This window comes from Spermophilus citellus (assembly GCF_964194105.1).
Source record: "Spermophilus citellus genome assembly, chromosome: 3".
NCBI lineage: Eukaryota > Metazoa > Chordata > Mammalia > Rodentia > Sciuridae > Spermophilus > Spermophilus citellus.
In genome coordinates, this window is record NC_138184.1 from 78,848,347 (window position 1) to 78,861,876 (window position 13,530).

The 13,530-nt window shown below is 40.8% G+C and overlaps 1 protein-coding gene across 1 annotated transcript in view; it reads right to left on the reverse strand.

The window, feature by feature from the left end:
- Positions 1–13,530, reverse strand: part of DYNLL1 (dynein light chain LC8-type 1) — a 36,782-nt gene that overhangs the window by 22,064 nt on the left and 1,188 nt on the right. The gene's annotated exons all lie outside the window — the stretch shown is intronic.

Below are 13,530 nucleotides of genomic sequence, written 5' to 3' on the forward strand. Positions count from 1 at the left end.
CCAAGGGCACTGAACTATTTTCCCAGCCCTTTTTATTTTGAGACAGGGGTTTTACTAAATTGCTGAAGATGGCCACAAATTTCAGATCTTCCTGCCTCAGCTTTCAGAATCACTGGGATTACCGGAGTGTGCCACCATACCTGGCTCCTCCTATTCTCCCTTTTATCCACTGCCCCAAAACAGTTCATTTATGTCACCAGTGACCACCATGCTGCTAAATACACTGGCCATCTTCAGTGCCCTTCATCGACGTACTTGTCATTTTTTTTTTCTTCCTCTCTAAAGCTTACTGAGGGAACTTGCCTGGCTTCTGGGACCCCCACCCCTCCACTCTCAGTTCTCTTTACTTACTAGCTGTTCCTTCGAAGTCTCCTAGTTCTTCTACTTCTTCTCCCTGAGCCCAAAAGTAAGGAGTGTCCCAGGTCTTCCTTTACTGGGCCACCTCTCTGTTTAAACTCTCCCTTGGTAGTCTCCATAACTTTAAATACCATCTCTATGTTCATGATTCCCACATTTGAATTTCCATCCCAAACTTCTTCCCTGAATGACCATCCCTTGTTTCTAAGTCCTTCTTCCCTGAATGACCATCCCTTGTTTCTAAGTCCTATTTGAATATCTCTGAGATGTCTAATAAGCATCTCAAACCTAACACACCCAAAACAGACCTGCTTTAATCCCAAACCTGCTAATCCTGCAGTTTTTCTCATTGTAAATAGCAATCCATTTTTCTACTCCATTTCTACTCAGGAAAGAAATCTAGAAGTTTTCCTTGATTTCCTCAATTTTTACATAAAAAATGTTTTGGGGGCTGGGGTTGTGGCCCAGTGGTAGAGAACTTGCCCGGCAAGTGTGAGGCACTGGGTTTGATTCTCAGCACTGCATATGAATAAGTGAATAAAATAAAGGTCCATCAACAATTTAAAAAATATTTTTAAAAATTGTTTTGGACCACACTCTTGCACTAGGCCCAAGCAGAACAGATTAAAAATCAGAATGGGTGTAGCTCAGTGATAGAGCACTTGCCTAGCTTGCACAAAGCTGTGGGTTAAATCCCCAGCCTCACACACACACACACACACACACACACACACACACTCACACATAGTAATAACTAGGAAAAAAAATTATGAAAAGTAACCTGATATTAACCAGTTATTTTTCTGTTGCTCTGTCTCTCTGTCCCCCATCTTTCCAGGAAAATAACTTTGAAATAACCAACCTATGTAATTGTTAGGGCTGGGGATGTGGCTCAGTGGTAGAGTGCTTACCTAGCATGTGTGAGGCATTGGGTTCAATTCTCAGCAACTCATACAAATAAATTAAATAAAGGTCTATTGATCACTAAAAAATATTTATTTATTTATTTATTTATTTGGACAACTAAAAATATTTTTTAAAGATATTTGATTTTTAAATCAAGCCCAGGTGTGATGGTGCTAAGTCTCTGATCCCAGCAATTCAGGAGTCTGAGGCAGGAGGATTGCAAGTTCAAAACCAGCCTCAGCAACTTACCAAGGCCCTAAGCAACTTAGGGAGAACTTATCTCAAAATAAAAAATAAAAAGGGCTGGGGATGTGGCTCAGTGGTGAAACACTCCTGTTTTGTTCAATGCCTGGTACAAAAAAAAAAATTGCTAAATCAAATTATTTTAATTTTAAATGGGATAGGATACCAAGTTCTTGGATAACATGGTCAAATGATGCAAAAAATAAAAAATAATTCCTTGGGCTGGGGATGTGGCTCAAGCGGTAGCGCGCTCGCCTGGCATGCGTGCGGCCCGGGTTCGATCCTCAGCACCACATACAAACAAAGATGTTGTGTCTGCCGAGAACTAAAATAAATAAATAAATAAATTCTCTCTCTCTCTTTCTCTCTCTCTCTCTCTCTCTCTCTCTCTCTCTCTCCCTTTCCTCTCTCTTTAAAAAAAAAATAATTCCTTGTCTAAATTTATAGATTTAACACTATTCTAATTAAAATGCCAACAGGATGTCATACAGACTGAATAAAATGATTCTAGACTGTGTTTAGAAAAATCAAAAGGCAAAAATACTCTGAAGATAATAAAGGAGCATTGGGGTACACAGGCCTTTCAGAGGCACAAATTGAGGGGAAAGTACTAGATTGGGTCAAAGGTCTAGGCATCACTGACAGCAATAAGTGAAGGTCTGGGACAGCCTGGCCAGGCAGATTGGAGAGGCAGAGGCAAGAGAGAAACAGGTTCTAGGGAGAGGAACTAGGCCATGCCAAGGCTCAGAGGAAGGGAGGCACAGGCTTCCAGCAGATCCTACAGAACCTGGCAGGGGAGTGGCACCAAGTGAGGAGAAACTGTTGGAGGCAAATCTTGAAGGCCGAGGTAAGGGTGTGGAAAGAGATGGGGCCCTCTCCAGGGAATAGACACTCTGTCACCTCCTCTGCTGGGTCCCTAGTATCTAGCACAGGACGCACAAGAGGTGTTCCATGGATATCTTGAAGATCTTTTCATATCTGCACACGTGGTTTTGGTCTGTTATTCTCCCCAAGAATACTTTACCACTGAGCCCTTTATATTATTCCCAGCCCTTTATCTATTTATTTACTTATTTAATGTTAAGGCAGGGTCTCACTAAGTTACTGAGACTGGCCTTGAATTTGAGATCCTCCTGCTTGGGCCTTCCCAGCAGCTGGGCAAATGTCATGGTGCCTGGCTATGATTTTGGTCTTTTTTTTTTAATATTCATTTTTTTAGTTATAGGTGGACCCAATACCTTTATTTTATTTATTTCTTTTTGTGTGGTGCTGAGGATGGAACTCAGTGCCTCACGTGTGCAAGGCAAGTGCTCTACACCTGAGCCACAACCCCAGCCCTTCACATTTGTTTTTTACATTTAAAGAATGTGTTTGACTTAGAACTTCCATTACCAAATTATATTGATATAGTTCATTAATAATCTGCCTAGTACAAAATTGATTTGGGTCCAGAAAAATGAGGATTCTATTAAACAAATGCAGCATTTTGTTGCATCAAAAAACTTACTTAGCCAGGTGTTGTGGTGCATACCTGTAATCCCAGCTACTCTTTAGGCTGAGGCAAGAGGATAGCAAATTTGAAGCCAGCTGGGCAACTTGGTGAGCCGCTGTCTCAAAGTAAAATTTTAACAAGGGCTGTGGATAGATCCTGTGGCAGAGCATTTGTATAGCGTGTGAGGTCCTGGGTAATCCCTAGGAAAAAAAGTTTAGCATTGTTTATCTTCTACTTTTTTGCTTGTGTTTCCGGTTTGCTGTGTCATACAGTAAGACTCCAAGTGATGTGACAGAATGGAGTACGTTTAGGGGAAAGTTTTGGGTTGAGGGGGAGGAATATGGGGCTTAGAAAAAAAAAATTTAAAAAGAAAAAGATAAAAGTGACCTTGAGGAACCCATTTGTCATTTTGTACCACAGCTCCCTCTTTCTGGAACTAAAGTAACTCTTCTTTTTTTTTTTTTTTATTTTAAAGAGAGAGTGAGAGAGGAGAGAGAGAGAGAGAGAGAGAGAGAGAGAGAGAGAGAGAGAGAGAGAGAGAGAGGGGAGAGAGAGAGAATTTTTTTTTAATATTTATTTTTTAGTTCTCGGCGGACACAACATCTTTGTTGGTATGTGGTGCTGAGGATCGAACCCGGGCCGCACGCATGCCAGGCGAGCGCGCTACCGCTTGAGCCACATCCCCAGCCCTCTCACTCTCTCTTTAAAAAAAAAAAAAAAAAAAAAAAAAAAGACTGAGAGAAAGGGGAATTCACTGCAGGACCCAGTGGGGTTCTTGGTGTGTATGACAGAAAAGAATGAAGGCACATGCCAGTCAAAAGTATAGACAGTGGAGCTGGGGTTATAGCTCAGTTTGTAGAGGGCTTGCCTCACGTACACAAGGCCCTGGGTTTAACCTCCAGCAACACACACACACACACACACACACACACACACACACACACACAAAAGTACAGACAGTTTATTTAGGAAAGTAGTTACCTATTCAAGGGAGAAGTCTGGCCATCTCCAGAGGGAGAGACAACAGACTACAGTAGTTGAGGGGTGTTATAATTTATAGAGGGACAGTTGCTAGGGACTGGACTCCTGGTGGGGTCGGGGCAGAGTCACACAGTGTCTACCAGTTTTCCTTGCATTTGCAAATTGCCCTTCTGTTTCTTTCTTATTTTTTTTTTCTTTTCTTTTTTTCAGGCAAGGACATGGTGGGGTCAAGGCTAAGGTCCCAGGGTATGGATTAGGTCACTCAAGGGTTTCAACTGTTTTGGGGCCTTTTCTGCATTTCAATGTTCATGGGTGTTTCCTGCTTATCAAATGAAATGGTTCCTGTTTGTTTTCTTAGGAACTCAGTATCTTTTCTTTTTTTTGGGGGGGGGGTACCAGGGATTGAACTCAGGGGGCACTCAACCACTGAACCACATCGCAGCCCTATTTTGAATTTTATTTAGAGACAGGGTCTCACCACCATTGTTGAGGCTGGCTTTGAACTTGTGATCTTCCTGCCTCAGCCTCCCAAGCTGCTGGCGTGAGAGGCGTGCGCCACCATATCTGGCTCCTTTTTTTTTAACCCCCAAATTCCTGTTTCACTATGTGCCACAGTAGTTGCTCCTTTTCTTAAGGGTAGTGGAGGCATGGTTTATAGACCTTTGGTAATGAATTCCAAAGAAGCTCAAGTGGTAGAGTGTGTGCTTAGCACATGTAAGGCCCTGGGTTCAATCTCCAGTACATTCAATCTCCAAAGATACATCAATTGTGAGTGAACTCCTAAACTGTCCTAATGGTAGTCACTGGCATATTGGCTAGTAAAATTCAAATTAAGTAAGTACAATAAAGTACAATTTTAAAAATTCAGTATTTTAGTTGCAGTAGCCACCTTTTTGGGGGGCGGGTACTGGGGATTGAACACAGGGTGCTTCACCACTGAGCTACATCCCCAGTCCTCTTTATTTTTTGAGACAGCATCTTATTAAGGGTCTCACTAAGTTGCTGAGGCTGGACACAAATCTGTGATCCTCCTGCCTCAGCCTCCCCAGTAGCTGGGATTATAGGTGTGCACCACCATGCCTGGTTTGCAGTAGCCACATTTTAAATGCCCAGTGGCTATAATGGATACAATGGAGAACTCAGAATATTTCACATCATTGTAGAGGGCTCTATTGGCCAGCCCTACATGGATATTCTCCCTAGAATGAAAAGACTATCTGTTCTGGTACATTATTTTCCATATAATTTGTATAAGTTTTCAGGGTCAGGGTAAAGGAGTTAAAGGTTAGGAGAACAGGGAGATAGCAATTCCTGATCCTTGGAACCCATGAATCCAACAAAAAAAAAAAAGCCCAGATAGGAAAAGTTTTTTGAAAATAAATGCACAAATAAATAAAGTGGGGGAAAGGAGGGAGGAAGCTAGTTGAAAACATCTCAGAATATAACAAGTTTGCAAAAATAGAGCAACCAAGCTGCTACAAATTCAGTATGCTCACTGCTTTAAATAACCTCATATAAAACCAGGCCCTTGTTTTCCCACCTGTTTGGCCACATTAAAAAAAATTCATTTCCTTCATTATCTAAAAATAATTGAAAAACAATGTTGAAGATTTCTGCAGTCTCTGAAGAAACCACCAAAGGGGAATTATATTCACAACACACTGCAAATCTTCTTGAATTATCTTTCCCATCTCTGTCTTCTCATCCTCCCACGCTTGGCACATGCTTCCCTAAAGCTCCCTGTCCCCCATTCCAAACTCTCCCAATCTCCAATTCTGCTTCTCCCTTTCCTCCCCTGCACAGCTCAGTTATTATGTAGCTCTCCAGAAATATTTTATTTATTATCTTCTTTTGCAGTGCTGAGAATTAAATTGAGGGCTTCACACACAGAGGCAAGGGCTCTATGACTGAGCCACCCCCATCCCAAGTTTTTTTTTTTTTTTTTTTTTTTTTTTGGTACCAGGAATTGAATTGGCTCTTAACCACTAAGCCACATCCTGAGGCATATATATATATATTTTAATATTTAAAAATAATAAAAAATATTTAAATATTTTTTAGTTGTAGATGGACACAATACCTTTGTTTTTATTTTTATGTGGTGCCGGGGATCGAACCCAGTGTCTCACACATGCTAGGCAAGTGCTCTATCATTGAGCTACAACCTGGCCCCCAGCCCTTTTTAAATTATTTAGAGACAGGGTCTTCCTAAATTAATTAGGGCCTCCCTAAATTGCTGAAGCTGGCTTTGAATTCACCAGCCTCCAGCCTCAGTCTCCCAAACCACTGGGATTACAGGTGTGCACCACCACACCCAGCCCAGAAACGTTTTATTTTACCCCATCTCATAATAAATATAGTGGCACATGACAGAGAACAGTCTCCAGGCTGCTGTGATCAGGAACACATTCCACAGTAACCTAGTCCTGCTTTCCCTGCCAGCCTGGACCAGCTTCTCTGAGATGACTCATTTTCCCACACCTTATCACTTCCCCTTCTGCCTACGGTTGCCACGGGCCAAGGTCTGGAAGAAGCTCATGACAGCCTAACACAGAAGGAAACATTTTGCTGAGATGCCAGAGGAGACTCATGTTACAAGGAAAGGGAGAAAACCAGATGGGCAGGTTTGAAGGATGTTTTAAAGCAGGTGTAAACTGTTGTTTTTGTTTTTAAATGGGCACTGCCATACTCTCAGGTACAGTAAATGGTTGGCTGTAGGAAGGAAATGTCTTTTACTTTTTTTTTGGTGGGGAGTAGGGATTAGGTACTAGGGCCCTTTACCACTGAACTAAATCCTTAGCCCTTTGTATTTTATTTTTAATTTTTTTTTTTAATTTTAAGACAGGGTCTCACTAAATTGCTTAGGGCCTCACTAAATTTCTGAGGCTGGCCTAAAACTTTTATCTTCCCTGCCTCAGGATTACAGATGTGGGCTACCACTCTGGCAGTTATTGACTCTTTTTGTTTGTTTTGGTGCTGGGGATTGAACCCAAGGGCATTTTACCATTGAGCTACATCCCCAGTCCTTTTTATTTTTTGAGACAGGGTCTCACTAAGTTGCTTAGGGCCTCACTAAATCGCTGAGGTTGACCTTGAACTTGCAACCATCCTCCCTCAATCTCGCCAACATGCCTGACAGTTACTGACCTTTTTAAAAATTAATTTATTTTTTTTAATTGTAGATGGACACAATACCTTTATTTATTTATTTTTATTTGGTCCTGAGGATCTAACCTAGTGCCTCACACATGCTAAACAAGTACTCTACCACCGAGCCATAACCCCAGCCCAGTTACTGACTCTTAACAGTAGGCCAAGGTTAAATCTGAGAAAAGCCCATTGGTACCTTTCCTATTATTTTAGTAGGAATGATGAATATTTATTAAGCTTCCACATATATTTTTTGGGGGTGTTACCGGGATTGAACTCAGGGGCACTAGACCACTGAATTACATCCCCAGCCCTTTTTCATATTTTATTTAGAGACAAGGTCTCACTGAGTTGCTTAGTGCCTCACTTTTGCTGAGGCTGGCTTTGAAGTAGCAATCAGCCTCAGCTTCCTGAGGCACTGGGATTACAGGCATGCACCACCATGCCTGGCTTGGCGCTATATACATATAAATATATAGGATATATATATATACACATTTATTTTATTCATTTATTTATATACGGCACTGAGAATTGAACCCAGTGCCTCACACATGCTAGGCAAGTGCTCTACCCCTGAGCCACAACCCCAGCTCATTGGTCCCATATATTTTAAGTCAAGGATTTTCCCTATCAAGGGATGCCTGGTATCATCATTAGGTTGTATACCTGAAGTTATGTTTTTTTAAAATTAGAGCTTTATGGTTACACATAGTAGTTGGGTTTATCCCGACATACTCATACATGTGGAGTTATGTTTTCAGTGGAGAGGGCACATAGAGCTTAAGGCCACTGAACCTCCTTACCCTTCCTTATGTTCCCCACACGCATCTGAACTTATCATTATCCGCCCCTGAAGATCAGCTCCTCTCCTGCAGATCAATTCTTCTGCTTTCTTTATTCTCCATCTTAGAATGTTACCATTACCCAACCAGTTCGCCAAGCCAGAAACCTGAGAATCAACTTGGACATTTCCTCCTTTCTCAGTCCCCATGTCCAATCCATCTCCAAGTTGGGATTTTCTCTGAGAGCTCTCATCTCCTTAGTATCTCTTTACCTCCATCACTGTACTGGGGATAGAACCCACCAGGGGTACTCTACTCCTAAGCCACATCTCAGTCCCTTTTGATTCTTGTTATTTTTTATTTTGAGACAGAGTGTGACAAAGTTTCCCAGCCTGTCCTCAAACTTATGATCCTCCTGCCTCAGTCTCTCAAGTGGCTGGGAGACTATACTACAAGTGTATGCCACCACGCCTGACTCTATCATCTGACATCAGGCCATGGGCATCTCATACTTGGAAGATAGCCACTGTCTCCCAGTAACCACTCGGATATCTTGCAACTCCACCCTGTTACTTTCCTGAGTAACCTGCTAGTCAATGGGCCATTTGGGGATATCCCTGACTTACTCTGTATTCACCCCTCAGTTAATCTGAGCACACTGGCATATCCCTGAGAAAACTAAGAATCCAACTCCCAAATCATTTATAGATAATGTAGATAATTTTAAACAACAGTATCTCTGAAGTCACAGGAGGGAAATTTACGCTATAAATACATAGTGTGCTTCCTATTGCAGTCCCCTAAACCATTCCTCCCCTTTTCATAGGTTCCCCCATAACGGCAGCTGCAGTCACATTCCTCCTTGCTCCATTCCCTTCCTCTGCTATCCTGCAGCTGCTCCCCAGTCAAATTAGCTCCCAGTGTCCTCCTCACTTTATTTATCCAACCCTCTTAGCTGTCACTTCCCATTGAGAGAGTCTCCACCCATTATAACTCCTTAAAATCCTATAGTGCCTATACACTGCTCTCAGCAGAGTCCAAATGCCTTAAGTATTTTTGTACTGGAGCTTGAAACCAGGACTTCATGCATGCAAGGCAGGCACTCTACCACTGAGCTATATCTCCAGGGGTAGGGTAGAGGGATTTCACCTGGCCTGTGATATTTTCTTCTATCTGGGTGATCACTCATTCTATTCTTTTGTCTGAAATGCCCTTCCCTTTTCTCCTCTGGTTAACTCCTGCTAGTCCTTTAGGACTCAGCCTATGCTGGGCATGGTGGCACACACTTGTAATTCCAGCAACTTGGAAGGCTGAGGCAGGAGGATTGTGAGTTCGAGGCCAGCCTCAGTAATTTAGTGAGGCACAAAGCAACTTAGTAAGACCCAGTCTCAAAATAAAAAACACAAAGGACTGGGGATGTGGCTCAGCTGTAAAGCACTCTGGGTTCAATTCTGAATTTAAAAAAAAAAAGGATTTAGCCTACACATCTCCTCCTAGAACCTAACCTTAGGATCTCTAAGACATTGTCAGATGGCCCTCTACCATGGTCTCAAGCAATTTACCCCCTATCACAAGTGTATTCTGCATGACTTTGAATAGCACCTTGTATATAGAACTTGAGGACAGAGTTTAATTACTAGATGTCCTGGGTCTCAAACAGGGCCTAAATTATAGTTTGTATTCAAAGATGTTGAATAACTTGATGAACAAATGCTCAAAATGGCATTCCTTACTAGAATCTGTGGCTTTAGCAGAGAATAGAGCCCATGAACCCTTTGTGCATGAAGTCATAATTTTGTACTCATTTGTGTTCTCCACCTGAAAAAAATCGGTATCTGGATTCAGAGGAACAAAATTCACCTCTGGAATTTCAAGAATGACCATAAATGCCTCTTAACAAATGTAGCTCTTCTCTTTATAATCCAAGAATTTGCCACATCCTGCATCTTCTGTGCTAGGTAACTAACCCCCTTCAGAAGATTTTGCACAATACAATGCACTCAGTCGTTACTATTCTTACTATTTGTAAGTAGTCTTCCACCTAGAGTCTTATAGGTCATTTAGTTGGCTCCTCTCTCCCTAGGAGACTGCCCAATTGACTCCAACAACATTTTCTTTTTTTAATATTTATTTTTTAGTTTTAGGTGGACACAATATCTTCATTTTTTATTTTTATGTGGTGCTGGGGATTGAACCCAGTGCCTCATGCATGTAGGCAAGTGCTCTACCTCTGAGCCACAACCCCAGTTCAACACTTTTCTTTAAAAAAAAAAAAAAATCTATACAGGCAATAATTAAACAGGAGTGATAGGAATGAGAATGGTATTATCACACCTATGTACACCCCTAAAAATGAGAAGGCATATGGACTATGGGATGCCTTTAGGATAGGTAAGCTCCTAGATGATTGCACACTTAGACTTTGGATCATATTTGGGGTGAGCATGGCAGTGCACATCTGTAATCCCAGTTACTCAGGAAACTGAATAGGTTAGGTTAGACTGGGAAATTTAGTGAGACTCTGTCTTAAAATAAAATTTAAAAATGGGCTGGATGTAGCATTCAGTGGTAGAGCACTTGCCCAGCATGTGAGGCCCTGAGTTCAATCTCCAGTGAAAACACACACACATACACACACACACACACACACACACACACACACACACACAAAATCATATTTGGCTACGTATCTTTTCTGCTTGCTTTCTGAAGCCCAGCAGAGAGCTGTTGGAGGCAATACATAATCCAGGATATAACACACAGTCTGATGTTTTATTTAGAAATCATTTATTTTTATTTCAAATTCAAAGGTAGTACATGCTAGATAAAATTTGATACAGAAAAGAATAAAATTAGAGAAATCAATATCATCAAGAGTTATCTTCACAAATTAACTAATTTATTTTTGGTACCAGAGATTGAACCCAGGGGTGCTTTACCAGTGTGCTACATCCCCAGTCCTTTTTATGTTCTCATTTGAGAACATAAGCTGGCTTCGAACTTATGATCCTCCTGCCTTAGCCTCCTGAGTTGCTGGGATTACAGGTGGTGCCACTGTGTCCGACTTCTTCACAATTAAAAAAAAAAAAAAAAGGAAAGAAAGAAAAAGAAAGACATATCTCCAAAATATTTGGAAGGATATTTTTTTTCTACACTTTTTTGTAACAAGCAGCAAATATATTGTATTAGAAGTGAGCGAACATTTTATTTATTTTTTATTTGTTTTTAAAGAGAGAGAGAGAGTGTTTTTTTTAATATTTATTTTTTAGTTTTCGGCGGACACAACATCTTTGTTTGTATGTGGTGCTGAGGATCGAACACGGGCCACACGCATGCCAGGGGAGCACGCTACCGCTTTGAGCCACATCCCCAGCCCTGAGAGAACATTTTATAACATTTGATTTCCTTTTTCGGTTTATTTTATTTTCAGTGTATGAAGATGGAATATAGTTGCACTAGTTGCAATAATCTTAAAGTCTATAGAAATGTATGTCATCTAAAGTGAAAAGTTTCAACCAGTATTGGTGGCACATACTTATTATCCCAATGACTCAGGAGGATTGTAAGTTCTAGACCAGCCTGGGCAACTTAGCAAAACCTTGTCTAAAAATAAAGTAAAAAGGGGTGAGTGTGGTTTAGTAGTAGAGGGCCTCTGGGTTACCTGCCCCCCACCCCCCTACTCCCGCCAAAATAAATGAAGTGAAAAGTTTCTACAGTGGCATTTTTTTTTTTTTGATTGCTTGTTTTGTTTTGTTGTGGGGATTGAACCCATACCTCATGCATGCTGGGAACATGTTCCACCACTGAGCTTACATTCCCAGGCCTCCACTGTTGCATTTTTTTTTTTTTTTTTTTTTTTTTAGTTTTAGATGAGCACAATACTTGTATTTTTATTTATTTATATGCTGAGGATTGAACCCAGGGCCTCACATATGCTAGGCAAGTGCTCTACCACTGAGCCACAATCCCAGCCCAACACTGTTGGATTCTTTATAGACAACTGGTATTAACCAGTTTACTAGATGTTTTCAGAATATATATTTACATGTATACATATTAGACATTTTTTGGTGGGGTGTGTTACTGGGGATTGAACCCAGGGGCACTGTTTTTTCACATCTCCAGCCCTTTTTATTTTTTCAGACAGGGTCTCACCAACTTGCTTATTAGGGCCTTGCTAATTGCAAAAACTGGCCTTAAACTTGAGATCCTCCTGCCTCAGCTTCCCAAATCCCTGGGATTACAGGTGTGCACCACCATTCCTACTTAAGCACAATTTTTAATTCACTTTAATTTTAACTAAAATTAATGTGACCTTAATATCATATTAAAACATGGATTAGCTGGGTGTGGTGGTGCTTGCCTATAATCCCAGTGGTTGGGGAGACGGAGGCAGGAGGATTGCAAGTTCAAAGACAGCCTCAGCAACTTAGCGTGGCCCTAAGCAAGTTGGCAAGAACTTGTCATGAAATAAAAAATAAAAAGGACTAGGGATGTGGCTCAGTGGTCAAGCTCCCCTGGGTTCAATCCTTGGCACCAAAAAAACAAAACAAAATTAAATTAAAAAAACATAGCTTGGGGCTGGGGTTGTGGCTCAGTGGTAGAGTGCTTGCCTAGCATGTGTGAGGCACTGGGCTAGAGTCTCAGCACCACATATAAAGAAATAAAGGTCCATCAACAACTAATAAAATATTTTAAAAATATGGCTTAATAACTAGACAACATTTGATGTTATTGTATTGAACCACTCTCTTATTACCAGGAATTTAATTTTTAATTGCACAGAATACGATGATAAATATACATAATTACTGTGTAGATTTTTTTAATGATAAAATCTTTCAAGCAGAATTACAAGATCAAAGGTATGTGTAAACCAGGTATGGAGTCGCACACCTGTAATCCCAGTGGTTTAGGAGGTTGAAACGGGAGGATCTCAAGTTCAAAGCCAGCCTCAGCAACTTAGCGAGGCCCTAAGCAACTTGGTAAGACCTTGTCTTGAAATAAAAAAATAAAAAGGACTGGGGAAGTGGCTCAGTGGTGAAGTGCTCTTGGGTTCAATCCCGTACCAAAAAAAAAAAAAAAAAAAAAAAATATATATATATATATATATATGTATATAGTATATGCATATTATCAGGCACTCATGTACACTATTAATTTGCCTTGGAAAATGACTATTCATTATTCAGTAGTTACTTTGTGGGTGACTTATTTTAGTTGTTGTATTTGTTTTGTTTTGTTTTTGTAGTACTGGAGATTAAACTCAGGGGCATTCTACCATTGAGCTATACCCTCAGACCATTTTGTTTTTTATTTTGAGACAGAGTCTCCTAAGAACTGAATTGTGATTCTCCTACCTCATACTCCTGAGTTTTTGGGATTACAGGTGTGTGACACAGTGCCCAGCTTTTTAAAAGAGGCTCAGTGGCATAACCAGAAATCAACAACCTTCTGACTAAATGTTGACTTTATTCCTTTGATACTGCTAGCATTAATGGAGTCTGTTTTTAAGAAATTTTCTCAACCAGGGGAAGTGGCCCATACCTATAATCCCAGCTACTTGGAAGGCTGAGGCAGGAGGATCACAAGTTCAAGGACAGCCTGGGCAATTTA